The sequence below is a fragment of the Camelus ferus genome, chromosome 2 (assembly GCF_009834535.1).
Source record: "Camelus ferus isolate YT-003-E chromosome 2, BCGSAC_Cfer_1.0, whole genome shotgun sequence".
In the NCBI taxonomy this organism is placed as follows: domain Eukaryota; kingdom Metazoa; phylum Chordata; class Mammalia; order Artiodactyla; family Camelidae; genus Camelus; species Camelus ferus.
In genome coordinates, this window is record NC_045697.1 from 121,160,388 (window position 1) to 121,175,299 (window position 14,912).

A 14,912-nucleotide genomic window follows, 5' to 3' on the forward strand; every position below is an offset into this window, starting at 1 on the left:
TGGGTGGGGGAGGTTTGGGACCGCCATCCGCGCAGCTGCCTGGTTTCACATGTGTTCCCTTGCAGGGGAAATCCGCTAATAACCTCCCCTGTCCAGGGAGAGGCACAACATGCTACCTTCTTTTCCAGGCCAACCCCCGAATTTCCCCGGCACCCCGCACTTGGAGACACTCGGGGAAGACACGCGGAGGGCTCCTAGGTGATCCCAGGCGCTGCAGACAGAGGACGGAACCTCGCCAACCTCAGAATTCCGGAACGCGGCCGAGTGGGTGGGGGAGATTTGGGGCCGCCCTCCTCGCAGCTGCCTCTTGTCACAGGTGTTCCCTGGCAGGGTGAAGTCCGGTAATTACCTTCCCTGTCCAGGGGGAGGCACTAGATGCTGCCTGCAATTCCAGCACAACACCAGGCTTTCCCTGCAGCCCGCCCTAGGAGACAATCGGGGAATACAAGCAGAGTGTTCCTAGGTGATCCCAGGCGCTGCAGATAGAAGACCGAACTTCCCCCAACTCAGAATTCCGGAACGAGGCCGAGTGGGTGGGGGAGATTTGGGGCCGCCCTCCACGCAGTTGCCTGGTGTCACAGGTTTTCCCTGGCAGGGGGAATTCCGCTAATTCACCTCTCCTGTCCAGGGGGAGTCACTCGATGCTACCTGCATTTCCAGACCATCCCCTGCATTTCCCTGGCTGCTCGCACTAGGAGACAATTGGGGAAGACACGCGGAGGGCTCCTAGGAGATCCCAGGCGCTGCAGACAGAGTATGGAACCTCCCAACACTCAGAATTCCAGAACAAGGCCGAGTGGGTGTAGGAGGTTTGGGTCCGCCATCCACGCAACTTCTTCTTTTCACAGGTGTTCCCTGGCAGGGTGAAGTCCGGTAAATACCTTCCCTGTCCAGGGGGAGGCACTAGATGCTACCTGCTTTTCCAGCAACACCCCGCATTTTCCCTGTAGCCCGCACTAGGAGACACTCAGGGAAGACACGCGGAGTGCTCCTAGGTGATCCCAGGCGCTGCAGACAGAGTATGGAACCTCCCCACACTCAGAATTCCGGATCGCGGCCGAGTGTTTGGGGGAGGTTTGGGGCCGACCTCCACGCAGCTGCCTGGTGTCAAAGGTGTTCCATGGCATGGGGATTTCCGCTTTTACCTCTACTGTCCAGGAGGTGTCCCTAGATGCTACCTGCAATTCCAGCACAACACCAGGCTTTCCCTGCAGCCCGCCCTAGGAGACACTCGGGGAATACAAGCGGAGGGCTCCTAGGTGATCCCAGGCGCTGCAAACAGAGTACGGATCCTCCACACACTCAGAATACCTTAACGCGGCCGAGTGGGTGGGGGAATATTGGGGCTGCCTTCCACGAAGCTGCCTGGTGTCGCAGGTGTTCCCTGGCAGGGGAAGTCCTCTAATTACCTCTCCTGTCCAGGGGGAGTCACTAGATGCTACCTGCATTTCCAGCCAAACCCCCGCCTTTCCCTGGCTGCCCGCAATAGGAGACACTTGGGGAAGACACGCGGAAGGCTCCTAGGTGATCAGAGGCGCTGCAGACAGAGTACGGAACCTCCCAACACTCAGAATTCCAGAACAAGGCCGAGTGGGTGTGGGAGGTTTGGGGCCGCCTTCCACGCAGCGGACACTTTTCACAGGTGTTCCCTGGCAGTGGGAAGTCCGCTAAATACCTTCCCTGTCCAGGGGGAGGCGCTACATGCTACCTTCTTTTCCAGCCCAACCCCCGCATTTACCCGGAAGCCCGCACAAGGAGACACTCGGGGAAGACACGCAGAGGGCTCCTAGGAGATCCCAGGCGCTGCAGACAGAGAACGGACCTCCCCACACTCAGATTTCCGGAACGAGGCCGAGTGGGTGGTTGAGGTTGTGGCCGCCCTCCACGCAGCTGCCTGGTGTCACTGCTGTTCCCTGACAGGGGGAATTCCGCTAATTACCTCCCCTGTCCCGGGGGATTAACTAGAATCTACCTGCATTTCCAGGCAACCCCCGCCATTCCCCGTCTCCCCGCAATAGGAGACACTAGGGGAAGGCACGTGGATGGCTACTAGGAGATCCCAACTCTAGAGACTGAAGACCAATCCTCCCGAAACTCAGAATCCCGGAACGTGGCCGAGTGGGTAGGGGAGGTTTGGGACCAACCCCCACGCAGCTGCCTGGTGTCACAGGTGTTCCCTGGAAGGGGGAAGTCCGCTAAATTCCTCCCCTGTCCAGTGGGAGGCACTACAAGCTACCTGCATTTCCAGCACATCCCCCGACTTTCCCCGGCTTCCCGCACGAGGATACACTCGGGGAAGACACGCGGAGGGCTCCTAGGAGATCCCAGGCGCTGCAGACCGAGTACGGAAATTCTCCACCCTCAGAATTCCGGAACACGGCCGAGTGGGTGGGGAATGTTTGGGGCCGCCCTCCACGCAGCTGCCTGCTGTCACAGGTGTTCCCAGGCAGGGGGAATTCAGCTAATTACCTCCCCTATCCAGGGGGAGGCACTACATGCTACCTGCTTTTCCAGCACAACCCCCGCATTTTCCCTGTAGCCTGCACTAGGAGACACTCGGGGAAGACACGCGGAGGGCTCCTAGGAGATCCCAGTTGCTGCAGACAGAGTACGGAACCTCCCCAAACTCAGAATTCCGCAACGCGGCCGAGTGGGTAGGGGAGGTTTGGGCCGCCCTCCACGCAGCTGCCTGGTGTCACAGGTGTTCCATGTCAGGGGGAATTTCACTTTTACCTCTCCTGTCCAGGGGGAGTCCCTAGATGCTACCTGCAATTCCAGCACAACACCAGGCTTTCCCTGCAGCCCGCACTAGGAGACACTTGGGGAAGACACGCGGAGGGCTCCTAGGTGATCCCAGTTGCTGCAGACAGAGTACGGATCCTCCACACACTAAGAATTCCGTAACGCGGCCGAGTGGGTGGGGGAGGATTTGGGCCGAACTCCACGAAGCTGCCTGGTGTCACAGGTGTTCCCTGGAAGGGTGTAGTCCGCTAAATACCTCTCCTGTCCAGACGGAGGCGCTACATGCTACCTGCATTTCCAGTCCAACCCCCGCATTTACCCGGAAGCCCGCAGAAGGAGACACTCGGGGAAGACATGCAGAGGGCTCCTAGGTGATCCCAGGCGCTGTAGACAGAGTACGGACCTCCCCACACTCAGATTTCCGGAACGAGGCCGAGTGGTTGGTTGAGGTTTGGGGCCGACCTCCACGCAGCTGCCTGGTGTCACAGGTGTTCCCTGGCAGGGGGAATTACGCTAATTACCTGATCTGTCCAGGGAGAGGCACTACATGCTAGCTGCATTTCCAGCCCAATCCCCGCCATTCCTCGTGTCCCAGCACTAGGATACACTCGGGGAATACACGCAGAGGGCTCCTAGAGATCCCAGGCGCTGCAGACAGAGTACGGAACTTCCCCACACTCAGAATTAAGGAACGCGGGCCGAGTGGGTGGGGTAGGTTTGGCATAACCCAACACGCAGCAGCCTGGTGTCACAGGTGTTCCCTGGAAGGGGGAAATTCGCTAATTACCTACCCTGTCCAGGGGTAGGCACTACAAGCTACCTGCATTTCCAGCCCAAACCCCGCCTTTCCCCGGGTTCCCGCACTAGGGGAGACTCGGGGAAGACATGCGGAGGGCTCCTGGGAGATCCCAGGCGCAGCAGACAGAGTACGGATCCTCCAAACACTCAGAATTAAAGAACAAGGCCAAGTGGGTGTCGGATTTTTGGGGCCGCCCTCCACGCAGCTGTCTCTTGTCACAGGTGTTCCCTGGCAGGGAGAAGTCCGCTAATTACATTCCCTGTCCAGGGGGAGGCACTACATGCTACCTACTATTCCAGCCCAACCCCCTCCTTTCTCCGGCTCCCCGCACTAGGATACCCTCGGGGAAGACACGCGGAGGGCTCCTAGGAGATCCCAGGCACTGCAGACAGAGTATGGAACCTCCCAACACTCAGAATTCCAGAACAAGGCCGAGTGGGTGTAGGAGGCTTGGGTCCGCCATCCACGCAACTTCTTTTCACAGGTGTTCCCTGGCAGGGTGAAGTCCGGTAAATACCTTCCCTGTCCAGGGGGAGGCACTAGATGCTACCTGCGTTTCCAGCAACACCCCGCATTTTCCCTGTAGCCCGCACTAGGAGACACTCAGGGAAGACACGCGGAGTGCTCCTAGCTGATCCCAGGCGCTGCAGACAGAGTATGGAACCTCCCCACACTCAGAATTCCGGATCGCAGCCGAGTGTTTGGGGGAGGTTTGGGGCCGACCTCCACGCAGCTGCCTGGTGTCAAAGGTGTTCCATGGCATGGGGATTTCCGCTTTTACCTCTACTGTCCAGGAGGTGTCCCTAGATGCTACCTGCAATTCCAGCACAACACCAGGCTTTCCCTGCAGCCCGCCCTAGGAGACACTCGGGGAATACAAGCGGAGGGCTCCTAGGTGATCCCAGGCGCTGCAAACAGAGTACGGATCCTCCACACACTCAGAAAACCTTAACGTGGCCGAGTGGGTGGGGCAATATTGGGGCTGCCTTCCACGAAGCTGCCTGGTGTCGCAGGTGTTCCCTGGCAGGGGAAGTCCTCTAATTACCTCTCCTGTCCAGGGGGAGTCACTAGATGCTACCTGCATTTCCAGCCAAACCCCCGCCTTTCCCTGGCTGCCCGCAATAGGAGACACTTGGGGAAGACACGCGGAAGGCTCCTAGGTGATCAGAGGCGCTGCAGACAGAGTACAGAACCTCCCAACACTCAGAATTCCAGAACAAGGCCGAGTGGGTGTGGGAGGTTTGGGGCCGCCTTCCACGCAGCGGACTCTTTTCACAGGTGTTCCCTGGCAGGGGGAAGTCCGCTAAATACCTTCCCTGTCCAGGGGGAGGCGCTACATGCTACCTTCTTTTCCAGCCCAACCCCCGCATTTACCCGGAAGCCCGCACAAGGAGACACTCGGGGAAGACACGCAGAGGGCTCCTAGGAGATCCCAGGCGCTGCAGACAGAGAACGGACCTCCCCACACTCAGATTTCCGGAACGAGGCCGAGTGGGTGGTTGAGGTTGTGGCCGCCCTCCACGCAGCTGCCTGGTGTCACTGCTGTTCCCTGACAGGGGGAATTCCGCTAATTACCTCCCCTGTCCCGGGGGATTAACTAGAATCTACCTGCATTTCCAGGCAACCCCCGCCATTCCCCGTCTCCCCGCAATAGGAGACACTAGGGGAAGGCACGTGGATGGCTACTAGGAGATCCCAACTCTAGAGACTGAAGACCAATCCTCCCGAAACTCAGAATCCCGGAACGTGGCCGAGTGGGTAGGGGAGGTTTGGGACCAACCCCCACGCAGCTGCCTGGTGTCACAGGTGTTCCCTGGAAGGGGGAAGTCCGCTAAATTCCTCCCCTGTCCAGTGGGAGGCACTACAAGCTACCTGCATTTCCAGCACATCCCCCGACTTTCCCCGGCTTCCCGCACGAGGATACACTCGGGGAAGACACGCGGAGGGCTCCTAGGAGATCCCAGGCGCTGCAGACCGAGTACGGAAATTCTCCACCCTCAGAATTCCGGAACGCGGCCGAGTGGGTGGGGAATGTTTGGGGCCGCCCTCCACGCACCTGCCTGCTGTCACAGGTGTTCCCAGGCAGGGGGAATTCAGCTAATTACCTCCCCTATCCAGGGGGAGGCACTACATGCTACCTGCTTTTCCAGCACAACCCCCGCATTTTCCCTGTAGCCTGCACTAGGAGACACTCGGGGAAGACACGCGGAGGGCTCCTAGGAGATCCCAGTTGCTGCAGACAGAGTACGGAACCTCCCCAAACTCAGAATTCCGCAACGCGGCCGAGTGGGTAGGGGAGGTTTGGGCCGCCCTCCACGCAGCTGCCTGGTGTCACAGGTGTTCCATGTCAGGGGGAATTTCACTTTTACCTCTCCTGTCCAGGGGGAGTCCCTAGATGCTACCTGCAATTCCAGCACAACACCAGGCTTTCCCTGCAGCCCGCACTAGGAGACACTTGGGGAAGACACGCGGAGGGCTCCTAGGTGATCCCAGTTGCTGCAGACAGAGTACGGATCCTCCACACACTAAGAATTCCGTAACGCGGCCGAGTGGGTGGGGGAGGATTTGGGCCGAACTCCACGAAGCTGCCTGGTGTCACAGGTGTTCCCTGGAAGGGTGTAGTCCGCTAAATACCTCTCCTGTCCAGACGGAGGCGCTACATGCTACCTGCATTTCCAGTCCAACCCCCGCATTTACCCGGAAGCCCGCAGAAGGAGACACTCGGGGAAGACATGCAGAGGGCTCCTAGGTGATCCCAGGCACTGTAGACAGAGTACGGACCTCCCCACACTCAGATTTCCGGAACGAGGCCGAGTGGTTGGTTGAGGTTTGGGGCCGACCTCCACGCAGCTGCCTGGTGTCACAGGTGTTAGCTGGCAGGGGGAATTACGCTAATTACCTGATCTGTCCAGGGAGAGGCACTATATGCTAGCTGCATTTCCAGCCCAATCCCCGCCATTCCTCGGGTCCCAGCACTAGGATACACTCGGGGAATACACGCGGAGGGCTCCTAGAGATCCCAGGCGCTGCAGACAGAGTACGGAACTTCCCCACACTCAGAATTAAGGAACGCGGCCGAGTGGGTGGGGTAGGTTTGGCATAACCCAACACGCAGCAGCCTGGTGTCACAGGTGTTCCCTGGAAGGGGGAAATTCGCTAATTACCTACCCTGTCCAGGGGTAGGCACTACAAGCTACCTGCATTTCCAGCCCAAACCCCGCCTTTCCCCGGGTTCCCGCACTAGGGGAGACTCGGGGAAGACATGCGGAGGGCTCCTAGGAGATCCCAGGCACTGCAGAAAGAGTATGGAACCTCCCCACTCTCAGAATTCCAGAACAAGGCCGAGTGGGTGTAGGAGGCTTGGGTCCGCCATCCACGCAACTTCTTCTTTTCACAGGTGTTCCCTGGCAAGGTGAATTCCGGTAAATACCTTCCCTGTCCAGGGGGAGGCACTAGATGCTACCTGTTTTTCCAGCCTAACTCCCGAATTTCCCCGGCACACCGCACTAGGATACACTCGTGGAAGACACGCGGATTTTTACTAGGAGATCCCAGGCGCTGTAGACAGAGGACGTTACCTCCCACACATAAAATTCTGGAACGTGGCCGAGTGGGTGGGGGAGGTTTGGGACCGCCATCCGCGCAGCTGCCTGGTTTCACATGTGTTCCCTTGCAGGGGAAATCCGCTAATAACCTCCCCTGTCCAGGGAGAGGCACAACATGCTACCTTCTTTTCCAGGCCAACCCCCGAATTTCCCCGGCACCCCGCACTTGGAGACACTCGGGGAAGACACGCGGAGGGCTCCTAGGTGATCCCAGGCGCTGCAGACAGAGGACGGAACCTCGCCAACCTCAGAATTCCGGAACGCGGCCGAGTGGGTGGGGGAGATTTGGGGCCGCCCTCCTCGCAGCTGCCTCTTGTCACAGGTGTTCCCTGGCAGGGTGAAGTCCGGTAATTACCTTCCCTGTCCAGGGGGAGGCACTAGATGCTGCCTGCAATTCCAGCACAACACCAGGCTTTCCCTGCAGCCCGCCCTAGGAGACAATCGGGGAATACAAGCAGAGTGTTCCTAGGTGATCCCAGGCGCTGCAGATAGAAGACCGAACTTCCCCCAACTCAGAATTCCGGAACGAGGCCGAGTGGGTGGGGGAGATTTGGGGCCGCCCTCCACGCAGTTGCCTGGTGTCACAGGTTTTCCCTGGCAGGGGGAATTCCGCTAATCACCTCTCCTGTCCAGGGGGAGTCACTCGATGCTACCTGCATTTCCAGACCATCCCCTGCATTTCCCTGGCTGCTCGCACTAGGAGACAATTGGGGAAGACACGCGGAGGGCTCCTAGGAGATCCCAGGCGCTGCAGACAGAGTATGGAACCTCCCAACACTCAGAATTCCAGAACAAGGCCGAGTGGGTGTAGGAGGTTTGGGTCCGCCATCCACGCAACTTCTTCTTTTCACAGGTGTTCCCTGGCAGGGTGAAGTCCGGTAAATACCTTCCCTGTCCAGGGGGAGGCACTAGATGCTACCTGCTTTTCCAGCAACACCCCGCATTTTCCCTGTAGCCCGCACTAGGAGACACTCAGGGAAGACACGCGGAGTGCTCCTAGGTGATCCCAGGCGCTGCAGACAGAGTATGGAACCTCCCCACACTCAGAATTCCGGATCGCGGCCGAGTGTTTGGGGGAGGTTTGGGGCCGACCTCCACGCAGCTGCCTGGTGTCAAAGGTGTTCCATGGCATGGGGATTTCCGCTTTTACCTCTACTGTCCAGGAGGTGTCCCTAGATGCTACCTGCAATTCCAGCACAACACCAGGCTTTCCCTGCAGCCCGCCCTAGGAGACACTCGGGGAATACAAGCGGAGGGCTCCTAGGTGATCCCAGGCGCTGCAAACAGAGTACGGATCCTCCACACACTCAGAATACCTTAACGCGGCCGAGTGGGTGGGGGAATATTGGGGCTGCCTTCCACGAAGCTGCCTGGTGTCGCAGGTGTTCCCTGGCAGGGGAAGTCCTCTAATTACCTCTCCTGTCCAGGGGGAGTCACTAGATGCTACCTGCATTTCCAGCCAAACCCCCGCCTTTCCCTGGCTGCCCGCAATAGGAGACACTTGGGGAAGACACGCGGAAGGCTCCTAGGTGATCAGAGGCGCTGCAGACAGAGTACGGAACCTCCCAACACTCAGAATTCCAGAACAAGGCCGAGTGGGTGTGGGAGGTTTGGGGCCGCCTTCCACGCAGCGGACACTTTTCACAGGTGTTCCCTGGCAGTGGGAAGTCCGCTAAATACCTTCCCTGTCCAGGGGGAGGCGCTACATGCTACCTTCTTTTCCAGCCCAACCCCCGCATTTACCCGGAAGCCCGCACAAGGAGACACTCGGGGAAGACACGCAGAGGGCTCCTAGGAGATCCCAGGCGCTGCAGACAGAGAACGGACCTCCCCACACTCAGATTTCCGGAACGAGGCCGAGTGGGTGGTTGAGGTTGTGGCCGCCCTCCACGCAGCTGCCTGGTGTCACTGCTGTTCCCTGACAGGGGGAATTCCGCTAATTACCTCCCCTGTCCCGGGGGATTAACTAGAATCTACCTGCATTTCCAGGCAACCCCCGCCATTCCCCGTCTCCCCGCAATAGGAGACACTAGGGGAAGGCACGTGGATGGCTACTAGGAGATCCCAACTCTAGAGACTGAAGACCAATCCTCCCGAAACTCAGAATCCCGGAACGTGGCCGAGTGGGTAGGGGAGGTTTGGGACCAACCCCCACGCAGCTGCCTGGTGTCACAGGTGTTCCCTGGAAGGGGGAAGTCCGCTAAATTCCTCCCCTGTCCAGTGGGAGGCACTACAAGCTACCTGCATTTCCAGCACATCCCCCGACTTTCCCCGGCTTCCCGCACGAGGATACACTCGGGGAAGACACGCGGAGGGCTCCTAGGAGATCCCAGGCGCTGCAGACCGAGTACGGAAATTCTCCACCCTCAGAATTCCGGAACACGGCCGAGTGGGTGGGGAATGTTTGGGGCCGCCCTCCACGCAGCTGCCTGCTGTCACAGGTGTTCCCAGGCAGGGGGAATTCAGCTAATTACCTCCCCTATCCAGGGGGAGGCACTACATGCTACCTGCTTTTCCAGCACAACCCCCGCATTTTCCCTGTAGCCTGCACTAGGAGACACTCGGGGAAGACACGCGGAGGGCTCCTAGGAGATCCCAGTTGCTGCAGACAGAGTACGGAACCTCCCCAAACTCAGAATTCCGCAACGCGGCCGAGTGGGTAGGGGAGGTTTGGGCCGCCCTCCACGCAGCTGCCTGGTGTCACAGGTGTTCCATGTCAGGGGGAATTTCACTTTTACCTCTCCTGTCCAGGGGGAGTCCCTAGATGCTACCTGCAATTCCAGCACAACACCAGGCTTTCCCTGCAGCCCGCACTAGGAGACACTTGGGGAAGACACGCGGAGGGCTCCTAGGTGATCCCAGTTGCTGCAGACAGAGTACGGATCCTCCACACACTAAGAATTCCGTAACGCGGCCGAGTGGGTGGGGGAGGATTTGGGCCGAACTCCACGAAGCTGCCTGGTGTCACAGGTGTTCCCTGGAAGGGTGTAGTCCGCTAAATACCTCTCCTGTCCAGACGGAGGCGCTACATGCTACCTGCATTTCCAGTCCAACCCCCGCATTTACCCGGAAGCCCGCAGAAGGAGACACTCGGGGAAGACATGCAGAGGGCTCCTAGGTGATCCCAGGCGCTGTAGACAGAGTACGGACCTCCCCACACTCAGATTTCCGGAACGAGGCCGAGTGGTTGGTTGAGGTTTGGGGCCGACCTCCACGCAGCTGCCTGGTGTCACAGGTGTTCCCTGGCAGGGGGAATTACGCTAATTACCTGATCTGTCCAGGGAGAGGCACTACATGCTAGCTGCATTTCCAGCCCAATCCCCGCCATTCCTCGTGTCCCAGCACTAGGATACACTCGGGGAATACACGCAGAGGGCTCCTAGAGATCCCAGGCGCTGCAGACAGAGTACGGAACTTCCCCACACTCAGAATTAAGGAACGCGGCCGAGTGGGTGGGGTAGGTTTGGCATAACCCAACACGCAGCAGCCTGGTGTCACAGGTGTTCCCTGGAAGGGGGAAATTCGCTAATTACCTACCCTGTCCAGGGGTAGGCACTACAAGCTACCTGCATTTCCAGCCCAAACCCCGCCTTTCCCCGGGTTCCCGCACTAGGGGAGACTCGGGGAAGACATGCGGAGGGCTCCTGGGAGATCCCAGGCGCAGCAGACAGAGTACGGATCCTCCAAACACTCAGAATTAAAGAACAAGGCCAAGTGGGTGTCGGATTTTTGGGGCCGCCCTCCACGCAGCTGTCTCTTGTCACAGGTGTTCCCTGGCAGGGAGAAGTCCGCTAATTACATTCCCTGTCCAGGGGGAGGCACTACATGCTACCTACTATTCCAGCCCAACCCCCTCCTTTCTCCGGCTCCCCGCACTAGGATACCCTCGGGGAAGACACGCGGAGGGCTCCTAGGAGATCCCAGGCACTGCAGACAGAGTATGGAACCTCCCAACACTCAGAATTCCAGAACAAGGCCGAGTGGGTGTAGGAGGCTTGGGTCCGCCATCCACGCAATTTCTTCTTTTCACAGGTGTTCCCTGGCAAGGTGAATTCCGGTAAATACCTTCCCTGTCCAGGGGGAGGCACTAGATGCTACCTGTTTTTCCAGCCTAACTCCCGAATTTCCCCGGCACACCGCACTAGGATACACTCGTGGAAGACACGCGGATATTTACTAGGAGATCCCAGGCGCTGTAAACAGAGGACGTTACCTCCCACACATAAAATTCTGGAACGTGGCCGAGTGGGTGGGGGAGGTTTGGGACCGACCTCCACGCAGCTGCCTGGTGTCAGAAGTGTTCCATGGCATGGGGATTTCCGCTTTTACCTCTACTGTCCAGGAGGTGTCCCTAGATGCTACCTGCAATTCCAGCACAACACCAGGCTTTCCCTGCAGCCCGCCCTAGGAGACACTCGGGGAATACAAGCGGAGGGCTCCTAGGTGATCCCAGGCGCTGCAAACAGAGTACGGATCCTCCACACACTCAGAATACCTTAACGCGGCCGAGTGGGTGGGGGAATATTGGGGCTACCTTCCACGAAGCTGCCTGGTGTCGCAGGTGTTCCCTGGCAGGGGAAGTCCTCTAATTACCTCTCCTGTCCAGGGGGAGTCACTAGATGCTACCTGCATTTCCAGCCAAACCCCTGCCTTTCCCTGCCTGCCCGCAATAGGAGACACTTGGGGAAGACACGCGGAAGGCTCCTAGGTGATCAGAGGCGCTGCAGACAGAGTACGGAACCTCCCAACACTCAGAATTCCAGAACAAGGCCGAGTGGGTGTGGGAGGTTTGGGGCCGCCTTCCACGCAGCGGACTCTTTTCATAGGTGTTCCCTGGCAGGGGGAAGTCCGCTAAATACCTTCCCTGTCCAGGGGGAGGCGCTACATGCTACCTTCTTTTCCAGCCCAACCCCCGCATTTACCCGGAAGCCCGCACAAGGAGACACTCGGGGAAGACACGCAGAGGGCTCCTAGGAGATCCCAGGCGCTGCAGACAGAGAACGGACCTCCCCACACTCAGATTTCCGGAACGAGGCCGAGTGGGTGGTTGAGGTTGTGGCCGCCCTCCACGCAGCTGCCTGGTGTCACTGCTGTTCCCTGACAGGGGGAATTCCGCTAATTACCTCCCCTGTCCCGGGGGATTAACTAGAATCTACCTGCATTTCCAGGCAACCCCCGCCATTCCCCGTCTCCCCGCAATAGGAGACACTAGGGGAAGGCACGTGGATGGCTACTAGGAGATCCCAACTCTAGAGACTGAAGACCAATCCTCCCGAAACTCAGAATCCCGGAACGTGGCCGAGTGGGTAGGGGAGGTTTGGGACCAACCCCCACGCAGCTGCCTGGTGTCACAGGTGTTCCCTGGAAGGGGGAAGTCCGCTAAATTCCTCCCCTGTCCAGTGGGAGGCACTACAAGCTACCTGCATTTCCAGCACATCCCCCGACTTTCCCCGGCTTCCCGCACGAGGATACACTCGGGGAAGACACGCGGAGGGCTCCTAGGAGATCCCAGGCGCTGCAGACCGAGTACGGAAATTCTCCACCCTCAGAATTCCGGAACGCGGCCGAGTGGGTGGGGAATGTTTGGGGCCGCCCTCCACGCACCTGCCTGCTGTCACAGGTGTTCCCAGGCAGGGGGAATTCAGCTAATTACCTCCCCTATCCAGGGGGAGGCACTACATGCTACCTGCTTTTCCAGCACAACCCCCGCATTTTCCCTGTAGCCTGCACTAGGAGACACTCGGGGAAGACACGCGGAGGGCTCCTAGGAGATCCCAGTTGCTGCAGACAGAGTACGGAACCTCCCCAAACTCAGAATTCCGCAACGCGGCCGAGTGGGTAGGGGAGGTTTGGGCCGCCCTCCACGCAGCTGCCTGGTGTCACAGGTGTTCCATGTCAGGGGGAATTTCACTTTTACCTCTCCTGTCCAGGGGGAGTCCCTAGATGCTACCTGCAATTCCAGCACAACACCAGGCTTTCCCTGCAGCCCGCACTAGGAGACACTTGGGGAAGACACGCGGAGGGCTCCTAGGTGATCCCAGTTGCTGCAGACAGAGTACGGATCCTCCACACACTAAGAATTCCTTAACGCGGCCGAGTGGGTGGGGGAGGATTTGGGCCGAACTCCACGAAGCTGCCTGGTGTCACAGGTGTTCCCTGGAAGGGTGTAGTCCGCTAAATACCTCTCCTGTCCAGACGGAGGCGCTACATGCTACCTGCATTTCCAGTCCAACCCCCGCATTTACCCGGAAGCCCGCAGAAGGAGACACTCGGGGAAGACATGCAGAGGGCTCCTAGGTGATCCCAGGCACTGTAGACAGAGTACGGACCTCCCCACACTCAGATTTCCGGAACGAGGCCGAGTGGTTGGTTGAGGTTTGGGGCCGACCTCCACGCAGCTGCCTGGTGTCACAGGTGTTCCCTGGCAGGGGGAATTACGCTAATTACCTGATCTGTCCAGGGAGAGGCACTACATGCTAGCTGCATTTCCAGCCCAATCCCCGCCATTCCTCGGGTCCCAGCACTAGGATACACTCGGGGAATACACGCGGAGGGCTCCTAGAGATCCCAGGCGCTGCAGACAGAGTACGGAACTTCCCCACACTCAGAATTAAGGAACGCGGCCGAGTGGGTGTGGTAGGTTTGGCATAACCCAACACGCAGCAGCCTGGTGTCACAGGTGTTCCCTGGAAGGGGGAAATTCGCTAATTACCTACCCTGTCCAGGGGTAGGCACTGCAAGCTACCTGCATTTCCAGCCCAAACCCCGCCTTTCCCCGGGTTCCCGCACTAAGGGAGACTCGGGGAAGACATGCGGAGGGCTCCTGGGAGATCCCAGGCGCAGCAGACAGAGTACGGATCCTCCACACACTCAGAATTAAAGAACAAGGCCAAGTGGGTGTCGGATTTTTGGGGCCGCCCTCCACGCAGCTGTCTCTTGTCACAGGTGTTCCCTGGCAGGGAGAAGTCCGCTAATTACATTCCCTGTCCAGGGGGAGGCACTACATGCTACCTACTATTCCAGCCCAACCCCCTCCTTTCTCCGGCTCCCCGCACTAGGATACCCTCGGGGAAGACACGCGGAGGGCTCCTAGGAGATCCCAGGCACTGCAGACAGAGTATGGAACCTCCCCACTCTCAGAATTCCAGAACAAGGCCGAGTGGGTGTAGGAGGCTTGGGTCCGCCATCCACGCAACTTCTTCTTTTCACAGGTGTTCCCTGGCAAGGTGAATTCCGGTAAATACCTTCCCTGTCCAGGGGGAGGCACTAGATGCTACCTGTTTTTCCAGCCTAACTCCCGAATTTCCCCGGCACACCGCACTAGGATACACTCGTGGAAGACACGCGGATTTTTACTAGGAGATCCCAGGCGCTGTAGACAGAGGACGTTACCTCCCACACATAGAATTCCGGAACGTGGCCGAGTGGGTGGGGGAGGTTTGGGACCGCCATCCGCGCAGCTGCCTGATTTCACATGTGTTCCCTTGCAGGGGAAATCCGCTAATAACCTCCCCTGTCCAGGGAGAGGCACAACATGCTACCTTCTTTTCCAGGCCAACCCCCGAATTTCCCCGGCACCCCGCACTTGGAGACACTCGGGGAAGACACGCGGAGGGCTCCTAGGAGATCCCAGGCGCTGCAGAGAGAGTACGGACCTCCCCAAAATCAGATTTCCGGAACGCAGCCGAGAGGGTGGGGGAGATTTGGGGCCGACCTCCACGCAGCTGCCTGGTGTCACATGTGTTCCCTGGCATGGGGAATTCTGC